The sequence below is a fragment of the Lepisma saccharinum genome, chromosome 11 (genome assembly GCF_977018435.1).
Source record: "Lepisma saccharinum chromosome 11, izLepSacc3.1, whole genome shotgun sequence".
Taxonomy (NCBI): Eukaryota; Metazoa; Arthropoda; class Insecta; order Zygentoma; family Lepismatidae; genus Lepisma; species Lepisma saccharinum.
In genome coordinates this window covers 8122081-8147752 of record NC_139239.1, presented here as the reverse complement: position 1 = coordinate 8147752, position 25672 = coordinate 8122081, and the positions used below count along the sequence as shown (strand labels likewise).

Below are 25672 nucleotides of genomic sequence, written 5' to 3'. Positions count from 1 at the left end.
CCCTTCAAAAATATGATATATATTTGTTTTTGGTAAGGATACTATACTAATGTCCAAAATTAAAGCAACAAACGGAAATTCTTTCCCGTGTGTCCATTTGACCACATAATACGATCAGGTGATAGTAATATTTATGATGTCATAGACAACTGGTTTAAGATAGAAAATAAAATAACCTTAATGTGCCAGGATTCAGGGGTCCCCCCCCCAAAATCATGTCATGCGTTTCCCCCAAATCATATCATTCGCACCCTTAAACCATATCGTAATCCCCACAAAATATTTAATTACGACAGCGTGTCTACCGAAAGTAACTTTTTCCTTAGCTTTACTGAACATTATAATTGATCTGCCCCTCCTCCCTAAACAGGCGTGCCATCACTCAAGACCACCCCTAAAATCGTTCATCATAATCGAGAATATCGCGTGGATCCCAATTTAAACTGTGGGTTCAGTTCCGATTAGCCTTAGAGTGCATAAAGTGGACTTAAAACACCAAATCAATAAATCAATCAGTACCCTTAACATTGAAGAGTATTAATTTAATGGGGTGTCAATACTTTCTTAAGATCCCGAGATATTTAGTCTTTTTCCAGCTTTTCCTTTGGCACATTCGGGGTAGAAAACGTGTGGATGCCTTATCGCTAAATACAGTCTCCAAAGTGTAATGTTCGAACTCTCTCTCCACTACAGAAATCCCTTGACAATCTAAGATTTAACACATTATCAAGAGCTTTCTATCTCCCCTTTAAATTTCATACTCAATCCTATCACCAAAATTTCCATGCCAATTTTAGACTTACTGTTGATATTGAAGAGTAGATATTGCCTCCTCCAAAAAATTAATTCTCAGCCTCCACACCAGAATTTCCGCAACAGTCTAAGACAATAGTAATACACAAAAATTGGATATCCCCTTCAATTTAATGCTCAATCCCCCTCTAACTAAAGTACTCGCCATAATCTAAGACCTAGAGTTGGATACTTACTGTCCCCCCCCCCAAAGTTTAATTCAGAATCCCCCTTAGAACCCACGTGTCAATTATGGCCTAATATGTGCGAGATCATATCCCCTCGATAATGCCCTACACACTTTCATTTCTTCATCTAATGGATTAAATATGGTGCATTTAAGGTGTAAAATTTTTACATATATTTTGGAAAAGATATAAATGTTGAATTTTATATTATTTGAAGAGAAAAATCCCCCCCCCCAAAATCTCGACGGCGCAACCTGCGCCATAAAACCCCCCTGTGGGCACCCCTGACAGGATTCATCAACAAAAAAATCACGATAGCAACAGGTTAAACTTGGCAAATTTATCAACAAAAAAAATCACACCAGGAAAGGATTTCTGTTTGTTGCTTTAATTTTGGACACTAGTGTATTAGGATGAATTGGCGTTATTTAAAGATGTCTTGCATTAGCATGCAATGTTAAGTGGGCATTATCAAACGTCTAGTGCTTTAAAATGTACTCATTCTAACACTACGTTTCAGGATACCACCTCTTGTCCCGTCTTCAGGTGAACGAATTACTTTCTTACCGGCGGTGAGAATCGAACCGACGACAGTCCTGGGATTTTACTACAGATGCGGTACGCTAATCAACTACTCCAGTGCGCTCCCCGTACATCTGTCCTCATTTCTCTGCACTTATTCTACTATTTCTAATTATTTTAGCAAAATGATTATCTCAGTGTACAATTGAAGCAAATTGAGTCCCTTTCCACAAAAGTTAGAAATAAGTGGAGCAAATATTAGTGCAGAATTCCGGTGGCTCCGTGATGGAATAGTTGGTTATAGCACCGGTAAAAGGCCACAGGTCTGTCGTAGGTTCAATCCCCACCACCGGCACAAAAAGAAGAAAATGTGTCCTGAAGACCAGTGAAGAGGTCCTCTCTCGAAATGTAGTGTTAGAGCAAGTATGCACTAAACAATGGATAATGTACACTTAAGAATTATTGTGTTTTGTATTGACGGTTATGAACCTTTAGGTTTTAGCGTTTTTTATTGCAGCACCCTTCGTGTATAAGAAATTCTGTACTGATATGGAGATCAGACCTAATAACAATGAAAGTTGTATTAATATTAAAATTGTAATTATAAATCCTAATGTATCTTTAATAGAAAAATTTGGATGGAATTGATTTCTTTTATATTCTCCCATACGTGTATGTATATTGTACAGAGTGACCCCAAAACGATAACCGAAGCACTGAAATCTAATACTTTCGGTTATTTTTTTGAGCACATTGTATTAACCTTTAACAAACATCTGAAAGAGCGCTACCATTCGGCAAAATAGGAGTCCTGGATGAAAAACTTGGATTTACGATAATTTATTGAATGATAACGTTACGGATGGAAACTTATATATTCCCTTAGGAACTTAAGCGCAGATATGTTTGATGAAAATTAAAGTTTCAAAGCACATCAGACCCTACTCTGATTCACGGTGGGATCCCAGATTGTGAGCAGCAGATCTGGATTATAACACCATTAAGCCTTGTTTCCATGATATAAAAATTCAATATGCTGACCAAGGCAGTAATTTAATTTTATAATAAAACATAAACTAAACTTTCACCTTTTAGGTGAAAGTACAGTTGACAAGGGAACGCCACCTGCTAGAATGTTCGAGAACAACTTTCTAATAGTCTGGAGGGGAGAATGTTTGTGTATATAAATCGTCCTGTTTTTGTATCTTGTTACAATTGTACTTGGTGCAGAGTCTGAAGAAGACCTTGCTATAAGGTTGAAACGTTACGTTTAGTTTATGTTTTATTATAAAATTAAATTACTGCCTTGGTCAGCATATTGGATTTTTATTTCAGATCTGGATGTATTAGACCCATCAAGACATTACTAAATTGTCAATTCACTGAGAAAACTTTAGCTTCTAACTTCTAGAGTGGATTAATTTTTTATTACGGTCAAGCACAATCGATTGATATCATAATGGAGAGGCTTTAATTCCTTGTGAATTAATATTCATACACATCTTGATCCACTGATGAGCCTGAATGCAATTTCCTTGGCCTCAGATTTACTCGCTAGGCGGCGCTGGTATGAGTAAAATTGTCCGGAAAGTTAGCGGCGAAGGTCTTGCACGTGATGTCTTCCATTTGAAACTCGTTCACCGAGAAGTTAAGCACGTTAACTCTCGTGAGAGTCTTAGAAGTAAGGATATAATATCTTCGCTTGCAGTTCTCCTTCGGAAACAACTGTCGGAGTTGACAAAAAGGGGGGTGGAGAGAAGAAGGACTGCCAAGAACCCACTCAGAGTTTCGCAGGTTTGCAGCAAACTTACTGTGTGTAGGTTTTCTCGCGATGAGGAAGTTTCCAAGGCGAAAGAGCCGGCTCATAAGTACTTTCTAACGCTTAAACTTAAGCCAGGATTTATATATGTGGATGCCACGGCATAACAACATTGCGAGCCTCCCCTTCCTCGTTCATTATAAATGCTGACAAATTTTCACAGCTCCTAAAAGACATTAAGACCAACAACTTTTGTTCACACTATGGAGGTCGACACTTGCCTTGGTTGGCAACATTGTTCATTAGCATTTTCGATCAATTAAAATTTTAATTGATTAACCGGATGCATTTAATCGATTTTAGTGTGTTTAAAACCTAGAGCAAAACAACGCGTGTTATTTTTAATTTTACCTTTGTTTACCATTTGGCATATGTTTTGACACAGTCACGATCCCATTGTAAGTAAGTGAGATTGTTACAATCCAGAATTGTCCGTGACCTTCGGTGAGGTTACGCAAAAAGGTAAGAAGCACTGGTTCACCCTAATGACATGTCAATAAGAGCTGACGAGTGTACCTTGCCAAATGGTAAACAGATTTTCCCTACACTGGATTCACAAACCAATTATGATCCCTCCAAATAACATTAAATTGCAATCGAATCAATTAAAACATTTAATCGATCTGTTAATCGAATCTTAAAATTTATCGATAAATCGGTTCGATTAACCGATAAAATCGACAGCCCTATTGTGCGTAGCCTACTAGAAATTTTGTCGTTCATACAGAAAAAATAAATAAAACTGGCAACCGTGAAACTGTGTCGCGTTGTTGCATACACACAGGATAGAAAATGCCATTTTTTTTAGAGGCTCGTAAGCGTCGATACGACACCTCAAAAAGCAAGGGCGGCCTAAGGGACAAGTGACAGTCGGGCAAGGTCCTCAGGGGAGGGAGCGAAACGCTATACGTTTATGCTTTCGGGCAAAGACTTTTCGATCACGCTCCAAATATACTATTCTAAAATATATTTTTATAATTTATCTATCAGTTCTACTTAACTTCACTATTACTTACACTCTGGCGACCAGTACGAAGTTGGAGTAATACTAATGCTGATTTACTTATTGTAGTACGTCGTTTCACACTTACCTAGAAGAAAGGAAAAACTATTAGCATTTTTCAAAATAAAAATGTATTCACTAATACATTACAATAAAATATAATTACGTGATTGTAGTGTAGAGTAAGATTTATAAAAATACTAGCTGATTGCCCTGCGTTGCCAGGGTATTTATTTATCCCAATCTTCTATTAGACAGGAAAATAATGAATTCTGACTATAGTGTAAAATGAACTTGGAGATGAACGGCAATGGGAGTGTCACTATTCATCTTAGCGACCCCGAAAACTATGGATTCCACACTAATATCGGTCATTTCCGATTATTTGTACATGCCACCGCCTTCGTACCCTCACCCCTAGGGGTGCCAGGGGTGTCTTACCCCCACAGTATTTCTTTCCAGATTGCAAGTGATATGTGTACCAAGTTTGGTTGACCAGGCGTCCGAAAGTTATTCCGGTACAAACATACACACATACATACATACATACATTTTTATATATTAGATTGAATTATCAAAAGTACTCGTATATGAGTCGACCTTTGTGTCGGAGTGTACAACCAGGCCGGTCTGGGCCAGGGCGTTCGTTGTGAATGCCCCTTCATCAGTTTCATCACATCATCACTCATCTCATAGTCGAGATTATCCATAAGTGTCAGAAAAGCGACACAAGATACGAAAAATTAAAATCAAAATAAATAAAAATATGTGTAAAATGTACGTATTTTAATACTTGATATGGCTCTTCCATCTGTTCAACAACAGGACCTTATTCTGAGACCCAGTAATATTGAAGCCACTGCCGCCGTTAGTGATTTATTCAAACACACCTAACACCCTCCGAGTTTCGAACCCAGGACCCTTTGATTTCAAAGCGACGACGTTACTGCTACTCCATCGGGGAGTCCAAAGGCAACTTTAAATTTCGTTACGCGTTACTTGAAAAAGGTACAGTTATCGACATCGTTACTCTCTACCGTACGCAGGAGGAAGCTGACGGGGCTACAGCCCTCCAGATATTTTTAGATTTTTTTTATTTTTTTATTCATGAATGTAACTTCTCCCAACTTGAAATGACCTCTCAATACCATTCTTGTCTTTGAACAACTTATAAAACGGAGGATAGAAATAATAATTACGAAATGTTTTAAAGTGTATTCCGCGGCCTAGAACGTAGCTATACGAGGGTGGTTCAATAATTATTGTCCCTGATATATAAGCAGTATTATTTCTCCACAAAGTCCCCCTTCACAGTAATGCACTTCTTCCACCTATGCTGTAAAGCCACTATGCCAGCTTCAAAGAATGTCTGTGGCTGAGCCGTGAGCCATTCTTCCGCAGCGTCCATAACAGCAGCATTTGAGGGAAAATGCGCCCCCTTGAGGTGCTCCTTCAACTTCGGGAACAAATGAAAGTCACTAGGGGCATGGTCGGGTGAGTAGGGAGGGTGTTCCAACACATGGAAACCAGCAGCATGGATTGCGGCACCAGTAACATGGCTTCTGTGTGCTGGAGCATTATCGTGGTGAAACAGCACTTTTCGCCGCAACATCTCACGCCGTTTCTCCTTGATTGCTTCGCGTAACTTAGGGATTAGGGCTGCATAATAGTCCCCAGTAACAGTGTGTCCCACCAGGTAGTCAATAAGGAGCACACCCTTCGCATCCCAAAAAAATGTGGCCATAACCTTGCGTGCTGATGCTTGCACCCTGAATTTGCGGGGGGGAGGTGAATTGCTGTGCCGCCACTCCATACTCTGTCGTTTGGACTCGGGATGGTAGTGGTGGAGCCATGTCTCATCCACTGTCACAAATCTATCACAGAACTGCTTCAGGTCTGCCCCCATCAGCTCCAAACCAGCCCTTGAACATTGAACTCTGTCTTTCTCTTGTTCACGGGATAACATTTTGGATACCCATCGCGCTGACACCTTTCTGAATCCCAAGTGTTCATGCACAATGGTTTCCACTGAGCCTACAGAGATGTGCATGATGTCTGCTAACTGTTGCACCGTGATTCTTCTGTCAGCCATAATCATGTCATGCACAGCATCAATGTTTTCTGGGGTGGATGCTGTTGTTGGAGGACCAGCACCAGGGACCTGTTGACAGCTTTCCCTGCCGCAACGGAAATCGTGGCACCAGTTTTTTACCACCTGGTAGGTAGGAGCCCCATCACCCAACACACTGACCATGTCCTCATGAATCTCCTTTGGGCTTAGCCCCTTTTTCTGGAGGTACTTGATGACAGCTCGTTGTTCGGTTTTCTCCATTTTTCAAACTAAGTGCCACCTCTCACACGTAAAACGAGAAAAACAAATTTACTATAACACCTACGGTTCTGAAATTTTGCATATAGGCATCTAAGACATTAGGCTACAATATCCCCATCATTCATTGCAATTCATGTACTTTAAGTATGCCGGGGACAATAATTATTGAATCACCCTCGTATAATACACCTTTTCAATCCTAGTTCCTTCCGAAAAAAATCGTGCAGAGTTGTTCCTCGAAAAAGTATGCACGTTTCCTACAAACAGTAATTTAGTTCAAACGAAATGTTAGTCTTTCAATAAACAAACCAAAATAAGTGTTTGTATGAGACGAAGTTTGAAACTTCCCTTCGTCACTTTTCAGCAGCTCAATATAATCTGACGTGATGTGAACGTAGTTCCTCGCGCCGTCGATAGGTGGCGAGCTGTCAAGATTTTTTTCGCCGCGAGATGCATTGCAGGCACGAGAGTGCTGTCATCTATTGGGCGTTTCTGTTACACTTCGTAACTCTGATTCCTCTATGCCTTTAGTATTTTCAAATTCCTTCAAATTAGTCTAATGCAGATCGTAGAGAACGAAAAATGTTTAATTTATTTCACCAGCCGAAACTTTGTGCAACTAAAAACATTCGTTTGAAGTTTGTTTCTTACTTTTGTTTCATGTTTCTGATTTTCAGAAATGTCTTTCCTTTCTTTCCCTTGATGTTCTGTTCACGTTTCTCTGCTTCTTACTCCATACTCACTTTCCACTATTCTCTTCTTCTTCTTTGTAATTTATGCACACTCCTTGTTTTATTTTTCTCCTTCGTACACATGGACTTTCAACATATTTTTCCTTAATTTGCTTCGTAGTCAATGAACTCACCATTTATTTTAGTTCTTTTCATTATTGTTTTTCTCATTCTCCATTTCTGTTTCTCGCTTAGTGGCGTGCCCAAGGAGGGGTTCGTGCGGGGCATATAGCCCCCTTTGGCCCAGTATTCCTAAAAAAATGTCAAAGGCAGAAAAATGATGGCCAACAACTAAAAATACTATGCCTAATCCCCCTTTCGAAAATCTTGAGCAAGCCACTGTTCTCATTTTATGCCAGGATATGAACGTTGCTTTTGATTATCATTTAATTTTTATTATTTAGCGTCATTTTTCTGCTATCTTTGGCTAATCGCAACGATAAGGATGAATGATGATAGGATGAAATTGATTCAACAACCAGTGGCGTATACTGAGTCCAAGATTTGGGCTATCTCACTATGTCACGTGGTCCTAGGCTATGAATAGAAATAAATTTACCAACTCCTAAGAAATCAGGTTGCCAACTCCTAAGAAATCAGGTTGCCAACTCATAAGAAATTAGGTTGCCAACTCATAAGAAATCAGGTTGCCAACTCATAGAAAATCAGGTTGCCAACTCATAGGAAATCAGGTTGCCAACTCATAAGAAATCAGGTTGCCAACTCATAAGAAATCAGGTTGCCAACTCATAGGAAATCAAGTTGCCAACTCATAGGAAATCAGGTTACCAACTCCAGAATCAGCATCATCATCTCACTGATATGAATAATATTTAAAATTTCTGGTCGATTTCTCTCCTGTATTTTATTCTCTAGACTTCAGGCTTCGCAGATAGCCTATTTAGCCTAGAATATACGCTCCTGTCAACAACACTCACTAAGAATAACCTTAACTCAGGCCGGGATTCGAGTCCGGGACCCCTGCGCGCTGCGCTAACAGATTCCTGCACATCTGCCATTGGAATAACCAGGAGCCATGTGAACTCGTTTACATTAATCTCGCTATTATAGCGGATTGGCCGACCTCCGTGGCAGAGTGTTTAGCACAGCACGCTACGGCGGCAGAGGTTCAGGGTTCAAACCCCGACATGGACATGCGTGTTCTTTGTGTTCATCGTATCATCATCCATCCTCATCACCGCGATTAGCCAAAAGTGTCAGAAAAGCGAAGAAAAATAAGAAAACCAAATCAATCGATGAATACAGCGGAGTAATTACTAGTTACTGTTTCTCAGAAGAAGTAAATGCTTCCAAAGACTGGTAACAAGGAATCCCACGTATTGCAATCTTGTCAACGGTTTTGTGCGGCATTTCTCGCTTTTAATGCAGCATGCAGTACGTGGGTCGTTTCCCTTCGAAGCCATTGTGTTGGAAGCCTGAGACGAGTGTTCTTGCCCATATATGGCATCCGATGCGAAAGTGCTGCCCTCAAAGCTGGAGCGGACTTTACCTGGTGACCTTCCTTCCACGGTGGATATGGTCGCGCGTGGGCTCCCGAGGTTGCTGCCAAAGAAGAAACGTAACTGCAGGTCAACCTGTGGGATGCAGTTCTTCCAGAACGTTTCCAGCTGGCGGATGAGTCATCTCAAGGACCGTGACGTCACTTACGAGTGCTGCATCCGATTTTTAAACCGATTCTCTGGTTCTGCAGCATTTCCCAATACAGGAGTTCTCGAAAATCACTTAAGATGCTGACCTAGGCAGTATTTGTTTGCACTAAAGTTACAAGTACCGTTGCAACCCTATATCGGGGCTTTCCTCAGACAATAAACTTTTTAGTGCGTGTAAAATAAGCCTCCCCGATGGCGTAGTGGTAACGTTGTCGCCTTGTAATCAAGGGGTCCCGGGTTCGATACCCGGTGGTGGCACATAGCTGTTCGGATCTTACTTTAAACTGAAGGTCCAGTCTAAATTAGCCTATCTGTGCATAAAGTGGACTTATAGCAACAATTCAACAGTTCGTGTGAAATAATATGTAGCATTAAATTCTAACAAACTTGGGAAGATTGAAAAATATTTCTGAACCGTCTTAGACTTGTTTTGTTTCGACAGTTCCAGTAAATATAAATTCCTGGAAACTGCATAACATCAAACTTTTTTTTTTTGTAAATGTACAATATTACTCTTGCATATTGCAGAATTACAAAAGTAGATTATCTGTCGATATATAATAACAAAGCCAAAATATTTCGAAGTTGTTCCAATCCCCACAAGTCCATCTGCCCCCATTGTCGTTCAATGAATTTTTAATCAAGTTATGCATTTTCATGTAATAAGAAATTAAACTAACAAAGAACAGCCATAAACAGGCTGGGATTCGAACTTGGAATCCCTGTCGTTGTAGCTAAATGTGTTAACTATTTCGCCACAATGGCCGACGGATGAGTGATGACGTGGTGAAACTGATGAAGGGACACTCACAACAAACGCCCAGACCGGAGTTCGAACGCAGGTCCCCTGACGTCGTAGCGCGCTGTGCTAACCACACCGTCACACAGTTTGACTCAACGTTAAATAATACAAGGTTATGTCATAAGTGTGTATAATTACTCAATTCCATTTCCACAGTCCAAATAATTAAGTTTGATTATGCTGTCTTTCCATTTTGAATTGTCAAACTTTAAGATTGTTCTTGCCAATTCAGCCAATTTAGCCATACTGTTCACAGCCTTGCTAACAAATGGATAAATACAAGTGCAACTGGAAGCTTCGTCACAACCAAACACGAATCAGAACTATTTATTTCAAAGAATCCAACAAGTGTCATGCACTTTTCCCTTTGTACATATAAGGAAGGGCAAAATCCCACACGCAAATAGGCAGAAAGCAGTATCGTGTTACCAAGTAATGAAACTAGTTTCTTAACAAGATAAAAACATGGAGTTGACTGCGCAGATGGAATCGACTTTCGCGTGGGTCTTGTAAAAGCTGGTAGTCCTGAATTCCGCGATAAGAAACAACGTAGGTTTAGGGAAGATGATCTCTGGCAGCAAAAGGAGATTTATGGTGAACCGAAGACCCTGTTTTGTCTCTATAAGAAGGCACAATCCTGTTCTTGATTGCCGGTTGCGTGGCAGGCTGAATGCCCTAAACACAGGGAAAGCGACAAACGGAATCGTTGGGAAATGTGATTTATAGCGTTGTAGGCATAGGAGAGCGTACTGGCCTCACAAACGTGGAACGTATGTGATCACCACTGGGACATAGTAGAAAGTGCAGAATGCCTCATTGTCGTGCAACCTGCTTTTCTATTTCATGCTCTCTCAGTGTCTCTCTCTCTCTCTCTCTCTCTCTCTCTCTAACTCTTTCTCTCTCTCTCTCTATCTATCTATCTCTTTCTCTCTCTCTCTCTCTCTCTCTATCTATCTCTTTCTTTCTCTCTCTCTCTCTCTCTATCTATCTCTTTCTTTCTCTCTCTCTCTCTATCTCTTTCTCTCTCTCTCTCTCTCTCTCTATCTATCTCTTTCTTTCTCTCTCTATCTATCTATCTATCTCTTTCTTTCTCTCTCTCTCTCTCTCTTTCTCTCTCTCTCTCTCTCTATCTATCTATCTCTTTCTTTCTCTCTCTCTCTCTCTCTCTATCTCTTTCTCTCTCTCTCTCTCTCTCTCTCTCTCTATCTATCTCTCTCTCTCTCTCTCTATCTATCTATCTCTTTCTTTCTCTCTCTCTCTCTCTCTATCTCTTTCTCTCTCTCTCTCTCTCTCTCTCTCTCTCTATCTATCTCTTTCTCTCTCTCTCTCTCTCTCTCTCTCTATCTATCTATCTCTTTCTTTCTCTCTCTCTCTCTCTCTCTCTCTCTCTCTCTCTCTCTCTCTCTCTCTCTCTCTCTCTCTCTCTCTCTCTCTCTCTCTCTCTCATAAACTGATCTGCTATTACTTTTGATTGAAATTAGTAAGCATTTAAATATGATGGATTTTCAATCTTAGAAAATACTAGTACAAAAATCTTTGAAAAATGCAATTGATGCACTGTAGAAGATTTGTTTTAAGATAGATATGGTACGAGGATAAATATTTTTAATAAATGCGAAAGAATAACATTTTTCTTGGATTAATGTTCGATATGTGTGTTTTTCTACAGCCTTTGGTACGAGAGGTTGCGGGTTTAATCCCCTATGTAAGCCATCGAGCATCATTTAGTGCTGATCCAGTTATTTGAAATGATCTAACAGTGAACTCCGGTCTAGAAAAAAACAGATCTCAGCTGCAGTTTTGTTACTTCTAGCCTTTTAAGGCCATTTGAATTTCAGAAACCATTTCTTGTATGAGATATATATGGCTAAATAATAATTATATATGTATGGATAAATAATAATTATGCAAGGTTCTGAGTTACCTTAGGCAGACTGGTTGTATTGAAATTCCTTACAATGCTCAAGAGATCTACAAATATGCGTATCGTACAATAAATTCAGGAAGTGCATACGATGTAAACCAGATGCAAGGAAAGGGAAAGTACGAAGCACTACATTCAGGGATGACATCTCTTGGGAATAGAGGCAATCATGGCAGTAGAAGCATCCGGTGCTTGACCCGCCGAATCGCGGAAGTGCATTCAGATGTATCGGTCGACAGTGACACACACACACAACACACACATACGCCCACAACAGGTCCAAGTAATTTGCAACCCAAATGATGTGGTCAGCCTCTTATTCATGCGAAACAGGAAATCGTTTCAATTACTGGGTGAAAGTGACTGGTTTGCTACGTATCTGCATGTTCCGTTAGGCACAGAAGTTCCAAAAACAAACGAATCCTTGTGCTCATGCTGAGGGGGAGTAGTTAATTTTGAATTCTTTGAAGGTTATGAAATTCAGCTAATTACTGTTGGGACTGCAATAATTATTGTGGTGCTGGTGAATTTGATTTGATTCTTTATTTTTGCCATTTAGATTCGCTATTCTGCCACTTTTGACTAATCGCGACGTAGAAGGGGAGTGATGATATGATGAAATTAATGAAGGGACACTTACAAAGATCCTTCATCGCCTTTTAATTGAGGAGTCCCGGGTTCGATACTACATTGCACAGTGGTCCGGATCCCACTTTAAACTGTAAAGTGGACTTAAAACAGCAACAATTAAACTTTCAGAGAGCACCCATGTCCAGTTCGGAATTCGTACTTGGGGACCAGTGCTCGAGTTTCTGCGTCTATTCCGACGTTAATAAGATGTGTATTAGAAATATGTGTGTGTGTGTGTGTGTGTGTGTGTGTGTGTGTGTGCATTATAATGCTGGCCTGTATTAAAAAAGTAGAGGTGCGCGGGAAGGATTTTTTTTATCAAAATCTCCCGACGCTATGAACATAGCGATATTTACACAGTGCTTCTTCCTGAAGTGATTGTTTTTACATTTCATGAAATAAAAACTGCCATTTTCAAGTATTTTCAGAGAATTTCAGTGAGAAAAACATCTTGAATTAAGAGCTTTCAAGACACGATCATTGAGCATTGACGTTCGGTGTTCTTGAAGTCGGGAAATCATTTTCCGAAATCGGGAAGGAATATTTTTCACGATCCCAGTACCGATATATCTGTATTCCGCGCATAATAAAAGAGAGAGAGAGAGAGAGAGAGAACGGCGAGTTCTTGTTCAATTTATTTTTTCAAGTTGCAGTTGCGAATTGCCTGTAAGTTGATTATCAAGCTATCTTGGTTTCAATCTATTAAAATATCATTAGTAACCTATAGTTTCGTATGGAGAATACAAATGCTTCCGTAACAAAATCATTATATCTGTTTGTAGAGTCTTGAATTACTGCATGTGAACTAACAATAAATGATGTTGATGATAAAAGAAAATGAAGGCGTATTAAGTGGTTGACTTTTGATCTCGCCACTGAAGTTCCCCTGTTAGAATCCCGGTTGAACCCCCATAGTCTTCACTCATCCTCATCGTCGCGATTTGCCAAAAGTGGCAGAAAAATTACCCAAAATAACAAAATTAGAAATACCAAACCGTAGTGAATACTAAACTGGGCGGCAACACTGTTTCAACTCCTGCTAAAGAAGTAGGACAAAAAAACTCCTTGTCACTTCATCTGCTCCCTCAGCTGGAAACTGATCATTTGAATAATAACAGCTAATCGTCGTGTGGTGATCTTTAAGCACGCAAGAGAGAGAAGAAGAAAAAGTTTTACGTAATTCTGCCATAGCACATTCGCACACCGATGGCTGCTGCCCAACGCCTTCTGCAAAGCAACACCGCTAGCTACTTACGTCCTTTCACCGACCTTATAGACCACCTGGAGCACAATGCACACACACGGCGGATGCATTCAGATAGAAGGGGCGGTTCGCCAACAGACCGAAGGATTTTTTTTTGATTGTGTCTAACATCAGTACAGTAATATCATATCAGGTAGGTAGAAAGCTGGAAAATAGCGTCGAGGACTTATAGTACAGACAGAAACGCACTGAGAGTACATTTTGATCACGCTTGTTGTTGAAAGGATAATCGAGACTGGACCTACAGTTTAAAATGGGATCCGAACCACTATCTCCCTCCATCGGGTATAGAGCCCGGGACTCCTTTACTACAAGGCAACGACGATACCACTACCCCATCGGTTAGCACAGGGCGCTAGGACGGCAGGGGTCCCTGGTTCGAATCCCGGCCTGGACATGCATGTTCTTTGTGAGTGTTCCTTCAACAATTTTATTATATCATCATTCATCCTCATATTCGCGATTAGTGAAAAGTGGCAGAAATGCGAAGTAAAATAAACCGAATCAAACAATCAATAATCCACTACCCCATCGACGAAGCCCTCGATTCTATTATAAATCCAATCTTAGTTAGGCATTGTCCTTCACCTCTGCTTGTTTCAAAACTACATTATAAAAAATGTTGAAAAGTGTGAAACATACATTGTCAATCTGTCGTGACTGTTAATACACGACGTAAGCGATTCTGTCGCGGTAGGGGCGATTGTGGCCTGTGTCATTTGCAAGATAATAGGTACCAGTGAATTACATTTAAAAGGTTACAGCGAATCAGAAATAGCCTACCGCGTACTGAATGGAAGTAGTTTCGCGCTTGTCCACAGGTGGCAGCACTGCCCATGCTTCCATATGTGGTGTATTCGAAAGTATAAGTGTCTTCTTCACTACATCGTCTTTGGGGAAATTTGTCCAAAAGATCCTGGGCTACTCCAATTTTTGTTTATCCTAGAATGGCATACATTTAATGTAAAAGCATGGGCGTCCGGAAGGGGGGGCAAGGGGGGACCGTGCCCCCCCCTGGAAAATGAAAGTCAACCAAAAAATATGTATTTCACACATATAATTTCATTTTAGCCACAATAATCTGTGTTAATTATTGCATGAACACCATAAATTCAAATTAAAGCAATGTTTTTTATGGAACAACACTATTTTTGGTGAAAATTTGCCTTGGTTTGCCCCCCCTGGAAAAAATACCTTCCTTGCCCCTCCCTGGAAAAAATCCTGCGGACGTCCATGTGTAAAAGTTGTTATTATACCAGAAGAAGGTTGTTTCAATTTGTAGAGTCAATGTGTTTGTTACAACCCAAAAGTGTCCGTGACTGTACACTACACTTACCACGAGATTGCGTACACTGAACCTTTCGATTGCCAAGCTGTTATTACAGCGAATGCAGAGAAAGTACTTGGTATGTTCAATTGCCGTGGACTTTCCGCTGTTGAATATAATTATATGTCAATTTTAGAATTATACACCTGGGAAAGACTCCTCTTCCTGTCATTAACGCCGAGGAAATTTAATTGAAGTATATTCTAATTCTACGTAACTGTAAATTAACATGCCTTCTGTTGCAATTATGCAGAAGCCATAATGTAACCAGTTTACACGAAGCTTCACAATGAAAAAAAATACGGATGATGGTTTACTTCCGCCGTCAAGGCAGAAATCCATTTTCTGGATCCTACTAGCGGCTTCCACAGTTTCAAGGGTGAGCCAAATTTTCTAGCAAACTCGTTTCGGTTAGCCTGAATTTTGCAGACTAAGGAGGCTGGCGTCTCTACTCAAAGTCAGTATAATCCTTTGTGAGTCTTGTGTCGTGTCCTGTCCATGTGTGTTTGTGATCCATTCATCTTATCACTTCTCATCTTCATCTTCGCGATTAGCCATAAAAGGTAGAAAAGCGAAGTATAATAAAGTAAAATAAAACAAATCAACCAATCAACGATTTCGGTGGTAGAAAAAATATCTCTCTCTTTTTCTCCTTTCCTCTTTCTTCCTTTCACTGTGTCTATCTTGTTTACTTTCTTCCTCTCTTTTTATTTCTTTATTTTCTCCTTCCGTCTCTTTATTATTTTGACTCTTTTCTCTGTATCTCTCCCTTTTCCTTTTCTCTGTTTCTTCTTGCCTCTCTTTCTTTCTTTTCTCCTCCGTCTCTTTCTGTTTTCCCTCTTTTTCTATTCGGTGTCTCATATCTTCCCCTCCCCCTCTCTGAGAGTGCCGAAGTTGACCTGAATAAAACACAAGGGGTTCGCACTTCCCTGGCTACCTATAAATGTGTTGACATTTCAAAGTTGACGAGAAAACATCATTTTCAATGGTCCATTGATCCAACATTGTGAAGAGTGCTTCTGTTGTATTTTAAACTTTTTTTTTCACGCATGCAAAGAGAAACGTTGCAAAATAACTGATGCGCAAAGTCATGACGTCAGCTGGGGTAAAGAATTGCATTTCTATTTATGGTTATCTAGCTGACTTGAACAATTCTGTGACACGTTTTATTGTAAAAAAATGACGTGTTGTTTCCGGTGTGTACTGTTCCTGTTTTCTGCCTACGTTCCTTTCCGTATAGAGGAAAGAATACTGTTTTAGAAAGCTGTTTAACCGGGAGAATTAGTAACAAGAACAGCAGAACCAGGGATGGTGATTGATTGATTGATTTACTTCATTTTAGTTCGCTTTTCTTTCACTTTTAGCTAATCGCAACGACGGTGATCAGTTGAAATAAGATTAAGTGGACGAAGGGACAAACATAATATGGATGACAAAGCACAAACCTTACAGGGACCAGGTCGCAGAGCTTCGTTAGCCTGAAAAAATGCAACCCAGGATGTGTTATGTGAAAGAGAGTTTCGCAATTGAGTGATTTCAGCGAAGATTGACCCTTTCACTCCAAGAAATAAACATACATACCTTTACTAACTAACTAACTCTCTAGCCTTCTTAAACCCGAAGGTTCATGGCTGCAGCAACACAGGCCTTCCATCTTTCCCTATGTTGAGCAAGTTCTATATACTCTTTTCCATCCCTACCGATTTCCCTTAGGTCCATCTCAACGTTGTCCCTCCATCTTCGTCTTGGCCTTCCTACAGGTCTCTTACCATCTGGTTTCCCAACAAGAATCCTGTAAACTCCTCTTTCCTCTCCCATTCGTGCCACATGGCCTGCCCACCTAAGTCTTCTTGATTTAATTATTCTAATAATATCTGGATATGAATACAAATTATGTAGTTCTAAATTATGTAACCTTCTCCACTCACCTGTCTCCTCATCCCTTTTAGGTCCAAAGATTTTCCTAAGGATCTTATTTTCAAATACTCTCAATTTATGTTCCTCTTTCAATGTAAGGGACCCAGTTTCACATCCATATAATACTACAGGCAAAATTACTGTTTTGTATATTTTAACTTTTAGTTTCTTAGATATTACATACATACCTTTACAAATAAATATATGAGTATCTTCTTAATGTTACTGTAGAGAACTTCAGCTAGTTCTCAATTCATCAGTTTTGCAGTTACGTTACAAAAGTAAAAAAATCAAGGAATATTCCATATTACAATGTACAGAGCTATATGATTATACTTTTAATAAAAGTATGGCAAAAAGTTGCTTCTGATAGTATAAAAAGATGCAAAAAATAAAAAATTCAAGAGGTGACCCTTTCCCAGGATAACCAAGTACTACCTACGCGAATTTTGATTATAACAAAACCGACTGGGACTGAACAGTTTCATTGTTCCCCTGCTTATTAACGACCTGAAGAAACCAGACTTCCTGTCTGTTTGAAATCACGTTTTATTTCGGCATATTACGTCATGCTTTCTCTCTTTCTGTCACGGTCTGAAACTGCAAGAAAGTCATTACGGTCTTATTTCTCCTGAAGAGATAGGGTCTCCAGCACCAGGAATCATGAATCACTTTGTGGTTTGGTACGCTATCGGTACACTGCTTCCAAGGTTGGTTGCGGTTCCATGTGTCAGTAATTCTTATCGAATGCTTCTAAGTATAATTATTGTTCAAGGAAAAAAATATATTTTTAGTTCTTGGTCATAAATACATTCAGAATTCAATGTTCGCATTGCTGAAACTCGCCCCAGGGAAGGTACCAGGAATAAATGAGGAGCAGTCACATTTGATATGCTATTAATATCACGCAAAAATGTTTGTTTGGGATGAACAAGTCTTTAGTTAGTATATAAAACAGCAATTAAAATTGTGTATTGCTTTTTAAAATAGATTGTTTTTCCATAGTTATTATAAAACTATACTTTTATCACAGAAGCTAATGAAGAGTGGATTACACTTTGGACATGTGTATGGCCACCTAGTTGCAGGAGCAGATATATTACTTCATTGCAATATGTACCGTACATAGTAAATTTCTTCCATATATATATTAATTTATTATTTTTGTTACTTTACTATTGAGATGAAAACTTGGGATGCAGAAGGGGGTGCTGACCTGAACACCATGGGGGGGGGGGGCAATCATCCCCTCTCACCCTCCTGGCGCCTGTAGTGCACTGGTATACCTGGATCAAAATAATAACACACAAGAGGAGCAAAGATAAAAAGAAAACTGTCCAAGTTATGGAAATGACTAGGACAAAAAGTATCCAATATCTGTCAGGGTAATCACGCAAGACATGCAAGTCCTATATTTTCAAAGAATTAGACGTCATTTTCCACTTAACTGGCAACCTGTTGTCGAATGCACAAAGGTTTCGTGCCACCCTTGGAGCCTGGTTCAGTTTCCCATTTAATTTCTTAGGCCTTGCTATCAACTTATAGACATTGATTGATTGATTGAATTTATGCACAGTATGGTTAATTGGGACTGGACCTACAGTTTAAAGTGGGGTCCGAACCACTATGTGTCTCCTCCGGGTATCGAACCCAGGACCCGTTGATTACAAGGCGACAACGCTACCACAGCGCCATCGAGGAGGCTATCAACTTGTAGACATATGCCCCTAAGTGAAAAACATTGACGTCATGTTGACGTGTCATTTTAAGATAGAGGCGTCTTGCATTTGTATATCGCTATTTTACGTCGCTTTTCTAACATTTTTGACTAATCGCGACGAAGAGGATTGGTGATGATTAGAATAAATTGATGAAGCTTCCCGAAACCGCGACTCGAACCCGGAAACGTTGGTGGCAAAGAAACGTTTTGAAAGGATTTCTTCATATTAATAATTGTAGTTCTTAGTTATTGGCATTTAAACTGCTACTTAAAATTTAAGGTTAGCATTTAAAATGCTATTTTTTAATGATGCATCAGTGCAGACAAATATTTTGCATTTCTATGAACAACAATACGAAAAAATAATAAAACTATGCAAATTTTATTTTGTTAAAGTGCTGATTTTATGCTTGACCGAATGGTAAAAGTACCAAACTGCACAGCCTTTGGTCCTATTCTATCTATTGTAAGCTTGAAATTAATACAAACAAACTACGTGACTTTTGAGAAATAGTTTCTTCTCTATGAGTTAGTTCTGAGATTATGAATATGCTGGTCATAGCTGTACAACTCGTAATATAAGATCCCGCAACTTCAATATATCAGCTTCGTTGAGTGGTATGCTTTATTACATGTACTAGATTTCTGCACAGAAGATACTGTGTCACGTGCTAGTTCCGACGACACAATGAAAAATGCAAGGAAGAACTGTTTCCCAAGAGCAACGATAGATGGCAGTGCGTCATATATAGAAGAGCAGAGTTCATTGTAGAAACTAGGAGCGGAGAAGAGTGATTATATATATTATAGTAAATGCAAAATACATAAAGGAAGAGTATAAAAATTATAGAAGGAGTAAATAAAATGTTCTAAATAGCCAATTAAGATAATTAGGAATATGCTCATATATGAAACAATTAGGAAAGTTAATAAGTGAGCAAATGAATTCAGAAATTGTTTATCTCTCAGTTTTGATCTGACGAGGAGAACATCGTCAGCCTTTGTTTTTGTCCGTCCCTCGGTGGCGCTTTGTTCAATTAGACGCCCCGAATCACTTACGGTTGCGCTTTTTTTAGACGCACTGGGCCATAGGCAGCGCTTGCTGTTAGCGATCCTGGGCCATTCCCCTTTTGGTCGTTACATAGGAGGTGGCGCTATTGTCAGTTTAGTCGACCCTACTCTTTCTCTAAGTATAGCTTGTATCGTTTGCCAAAGAAGCGGGGAAAACGAGCGCATACATGTAATGAATAAGATTACGCTTTAACAAGAAAGACAATAAATTAGAAGAAAGAAAAGAAGAAGAAGCCCTTTCTATAATCAAAGAAGAAGAAGCCTTTTCCCAAAATAGAAGGAAGAAAAGAAGAAGAAGTATTTTTCCAAAAATAGAAGGAAGAAAAGAAGAAGAAGCTTTTTCACTAATCAACGATAGAAAAAGAAGAAGAAGCCTTTTCCCAAATCAAAGATAGGAAGGAAGAAGAAGTATTTTCCCCAAAATTGTGAGAAGAAAAGAAGAAGAAGATTTCTTTTCAATTATACATATATTTATAAGAAGAATATAACCGACGTAAATTTTGAATCAGCATATATATATATATATATATATATATATATATATATATATATATATATATATATATATATATCAATGTATATACAAGCTTCGCTGTATATTTTCTCTGTATTGTGTATAGTTTTCAGAATATAGATCCGCATTTAACTATATCCTTTTGGCTATAAAACGCTTTCTTATTTGGAATTCTCGAATAAAGAACCTATCCCCTGAGATTAAGATATCTGTAGCCGTGGTATAAGTTTATTTTAAGAAGTGCACTAGAGGGACGTTGCAACTGGAATAACCAATAGAATTTCTATCGACTTCGTTCTTATAGTAGAGAATAAGTGCAAATCCTGAGTGTGGATAAATACTATAATTTTTTAAAAGGCTTCTGCCGACCTTCGTGGTGGAGGGTTAGCATAGCGTGCTAAGTCCCTGAGTTCGAATACCAGCCCGGGCATGTGTGTTCTTTGTGAGTGTCCCTTCGTCAGTTTCATGATTTCATGACTCATCCTCATCTTTGCGATTACCCAAAAATGGCAGAAAAGCGAAGTGAAATAAACCAAATGAAATAAATTTAAAAGACTTGTGTTCCAGCGTTTCCAACACTGAACAAAAAATATGTTAATATTGTGTGATAGGTGTTTCAAGGGGATATTAACCAATGCAAATATTAACTTGATAAGTGAAAGGAATTAAATTATCAACTCACTTCGTCATACTTCAGGGTGGTACCTATTGTGGCACCAAAAGTTGGGGGCTTTAAAGCTTTTGCACACAAAGCAAATTCCTGCATACTAAAATCTACCCTGCAACTCCGCAATCTACTCAATGCCGTAATGGAAGGTCTCGGCCTGTGCAGGTATTATTGAGAGAGGTCCGGAGGTACTAAACGATATTGACCACACTGCGGGCAAGGGTGTGAGTCAGAGGACCTTCAGACAGGCTTTGTTCTGTGTATGGATTTCCGATGAGCTCCACTGCCATGATATCTTCAATGTCTTGCGTTGGGGGTAAATCAATGTATGGATACGACATTCAATGTATACTCTATCCAAGGCCGTGGTCGGTGAAAAATCGGGAGTGTGACATACGCATATAATAATAATAATAATAATAATAATAATAATAAAGCACTATTGATAAATTCTGTGGAAAGGCCAGAGCGAAGATGGACCTGAAACAAATTGGTAAGGATGGTCAAGAAAAAATTGATCTTGCAAAGGATAGGGACGGGTTGGAGAAACATGTCACTTCACAGCAATAAACCTTCGGATTTAGATATCCCATAGCGTTAGTTAAATATAGCAATAGAAATATATATATATATATATATATATATATATATATTTGTGTGTGTGTGCAGGTCATTTTCGGCCTGCCCGATGGCATAGCGATAACGTATTCATCTTGGTATGAAGGAGTTCCGGGTTCGATACTCGGTGGAGGCACATAGTGATTCCGATTTCCGATCCCACGTTAAACTGTAGGTCCAGTCCCAATTAGCCTGCCTATCCGTACATAAAGTGAACTTAAAAAAAGAACTCATATGGGTCAACGTTAAGACAAGACGAACTACCTAAAATTTGAAAAATGTTCAATTTTTTTAACACATTTCTTCCGAAACGTTTCTTATCAGTCATGTTGTTTATTCTTTAAAAAAATATATTTCCTTTCAAAGTTTGGTGAATGTAATCTTTCTTTTTAATGGAGAATTTAATTCTAGAAAATAAATGAACAACAACTGTTCTTCTCTCCAAAGTGTGTTCAAATTTTGAAAAAAATATATAGGACTCGTAGGTGACAAAAAAATTGAATGTTCTAAAATATCTTTTCACGAGGATTACGATGTCTCCAGAACTATAAAGAAGCAGATGTTTTAATTTTTTTCATTCACTCATAACGAAATATGTTCTTCTTTTTAATGTTTACAGTAAGAACATAGTCTAACTGCAAAATTTTTATATTACGTATGGGGATGCGGAGCACTGATGTACACAGGGGGAGCTGAATCAGCCGCCTCCCGAAATTTTGAGAAAATATTTATAAAAGAAATTAAAGCAGTAAAGTAAGTACGTATAGAGAAAACTACAGTGGTAAATGCAAAGCTCCAATTATCATTTTTGTCTCTGAACAACTTTTAAAACCAAGGTTATAATTGGTAAAGGAAAATGTTGTGCTTATTCCGACCTATCATAGAACGTTTTACACATTGATATTTGTGCAGCAGCAAAAGAGCTCGTGAATATTTCTCGAAACTTTCCCGAGAGCCAAGTCTGCGTCTGCAAACTGTGTCACGGAGAAGGAGTTGCTGTAAAGAGAGTTGCCAAGGCCATGCAATTCTTGTCCCTCCTCAAGGGTGAAAAGCTCGTGTTATTTAAAGACAGGGAAAAAATCGCTTCACCTTCCAGCACGATAATTTACGCTGCAACGCGCCGCAGATTTTCATTGTGTGATTTGTTGTCTGCCGAGACTGTTATGATGACTGTGGCGTTTCCGCTGGCACCAGTTGTTCCTTCCAAGGTGTCACGCGAGGTTGCTCAACAATTGGCATTTCTGTCTTGAAGGAAGAAAGAGAGGGAAAGGAATATAATTTTTTCTCGGGAGTCGCCAAAAATTTTTGTAGAGGAGGTCAGTCAGATTAAGCCGTTGATATAAAATTGAACCTTAAAATCAATAAACTAATAATAACTGTTAATAATATTGTTGACTAACTGTTATTATTATATTATTAATTGAAGGGCTCGGATGTAAAACATGGTAAGTGACATTTTTTTGGTCATGAGTTAATTAAGAAAGAGGTTATTAGAAGCTATACTGTAGATAAATTGTTTTCCCGTTGTGTTTACCAAATTCACGCGGCTTCACTGAGTCCAATCCAAATTGTATGAAAGGCAATTCACTCAAAAATTGAAGGATGAGACATTTTACTTTGTAACTCAAAATTTGCCAAAATGTCACTTACCATGCTTTACACCCGATTATATTATTTTATGTATTTATTATTACTTTATTTTATAATTTATATATTATAATATATTATTATTACATTATTAATGTTATTATTATATCCTTGGACACTGGCGTACGCAACTTCGAATCCCCGCCTGGGCATGGGTGTTCTTTGTGTCTCTTCATCAATTTGATCATATGATCACTCATCCTCATCATCGCGGTTGGCCAAGAGTGGCACACAAGCGACGTTAAATAAGAAAAATCAAATCAAAACTAGCATTCGCAGGATTTTATTTCTTCGGAGGGGTCTGGAATTGTAATGGTGGATAGATACGTTCAAAGTCGGGCAGGGTAGACAATACAATGTTTCGTAATTCCCATTTTTTAACCTTCGTATAAAAGTTGTTCCAAGACAGAAATAATGGTTATCGAGTTGAGCTGATCCAGCTCCCCCTATGTATCTCCGTCAGTGCTCCTCATCCTCCATGCGTAATATACAAATTTTGCAGTTGGGCATATTTTTTTGCAGTAAATATTTAAATAAACAAAATCATCTTTCGTTATGAGTGAAAGAAAAATTTTGAAAGTTTTTCTAGCAATTCGATGAAAACTGCTGTAAATTGTAAGCGAGCAGTCACTTATATAGCGTAAATCGGAAAGTCAGTGCAATAAACCATAAATTGCAGTAGAAACCTTCAAACACAGAAAGCCATAAGATTTCTCTCTCCCATTCCTTGTAATGACCCCGTGTCACATTGCCCAAGAATTATTCCGATCGTGAGTAAAAGCAGGTTGGCCGATAAGTTCTCCGAAGGCTCGGATAGGAGTGTGTTCACTGAAGCATTAAATGCGTTGCACGTTTCTCAGACTACTCTTGCAGCAAAATCTGCATACTTTGTAAAATGAGCTGCAAGATTCTGCAGTAAGCATTGCTACCGTTGTAATCTAAAGATGATACGCAGTACTTAACACCCATATGTTGGCGCAGTGTCCCATTGTTAATATTATTATGAAAAAGTATTCATCTTGGTATAAATTTCTATGTGGCCCTGCTATCTTTCAATGAACAAATTTTATTTGAATTGATTTTTGTTATTTAGTGTTGCTTTTCTGCCACTTTTGGCTAATCGCGACGATGAGGATGAATAATGATATGATGATATTGATGAAGATACACCCGCAAAGAATATCCATGTCCAGTCCGGGACTTGAACCAGGGAACTTCGGTGGCGAGATCAAAAATCAGAAAAATGATGACTCGCCATGACATCATGTGAACTTCAATTGAGCATAAAATCCAATTTTTGTCCCCCGTCCCTCTTTCTAACTGTAAGTCTACCTAACGTCCCGATTAATTCAAGACAGTCCCTTCTTTTTAATACTGGTCCTTTCGTTTTATCGGACTCAAATTGGGACGGGAAATTGCCCCTTTGTGTTAGGCATGTTCACCTTTTTGTTATTTTATCTAAATTGGTTTCATTAAAACGGAAATGTTGCGTTGTTTTTGTAAGTTTACTGCAGCAAGAGAGTATACTCTGAAGAGTGTTAATTCAATGCTTCAAGCCATCATCTCAGCATCAAAGGTTTTAGTTTCGAGTCCTGATGTTCCTTTGTCATTGTCCGTTCAGTTTCATCTAATCATCATTCATCATCGTCGCAAATTAGCCTACATAAAAAAAAACGAAAAGGTGTGGGAAAGTAACAATAATGCACATGCAAAATAGTTCAAACCTTCATGGTTTCAGAGTTCCTGATTTGCTTACAGCAGCTTCGACAGTGAAGGACTACACTAAACTAGATTACAGTAGTGGCTGTTAGGATATCTTACCCTCCTATAATCTCGCTTCTCCTCTTCCACCACAGATCGTAGTTTTGGTGAGTTCTCAAAAAATTCATGATTCCACGTTTCGAAAATATTGGCTACAAACAATCAGTTACTCTGAAGACAGTAATTTGAATCAGGACATGTTTCCCCCTCCGCACTAGGTACCCGGTGTTAAAGAAACAAATGTTGAATAAACTTCAGTCCATTGTTCTGTATTTTAATCGTTTCAAGTTCACCTTGTACGGGGTTGCCAGCTGAGGCATAAAATCGTAAACTTCGCATTGTAAGACGTGGAAGTGGGAAGGGAGAGGCCAAAGTGGATTACATTCGTGACTGACTGACCTCAGCACTCCACGGTAAGTTAATTATAGAAATGACTTCATTGGCGTTCGTCTTACTTGCATTCGAGAAGTGGTTTTTCTGGTTAATTTGAAGAGAGTTGCATTACTGTGCTTCATTAGTATCTTCGATGCAGGTTCATCTAGCCCCGTAAAATTACCCATTTTTGGTTTGTGGTGTTATAGGAACTGTGTACTGCAGTAGATAGATTGTGAAACATCTATGATGTTACAATATTCAATTGTTTTGTTGATTGGTTGTCAGTTAGTCATGTTGTAACATTTTGAGTTATGGATTAATTTGATATTTTACATGAAATCGAACACGCATAAGTTATTATATTACCGTGGTTGGTAA

General features: G+C 38.9%; 1 protein-coding gene across 1 annotated transcript in view; it reads right to left on the bottom strand.

Moving 5' to 3' along the window:
- Positions 1–25672, bottom strand: part of LOC145994616 (uncharacterized) — a 124343-nt gene that overhangs the window by 59629 nt on the left and 39042 nt on the right. The window lies entirely within an intron of this gene.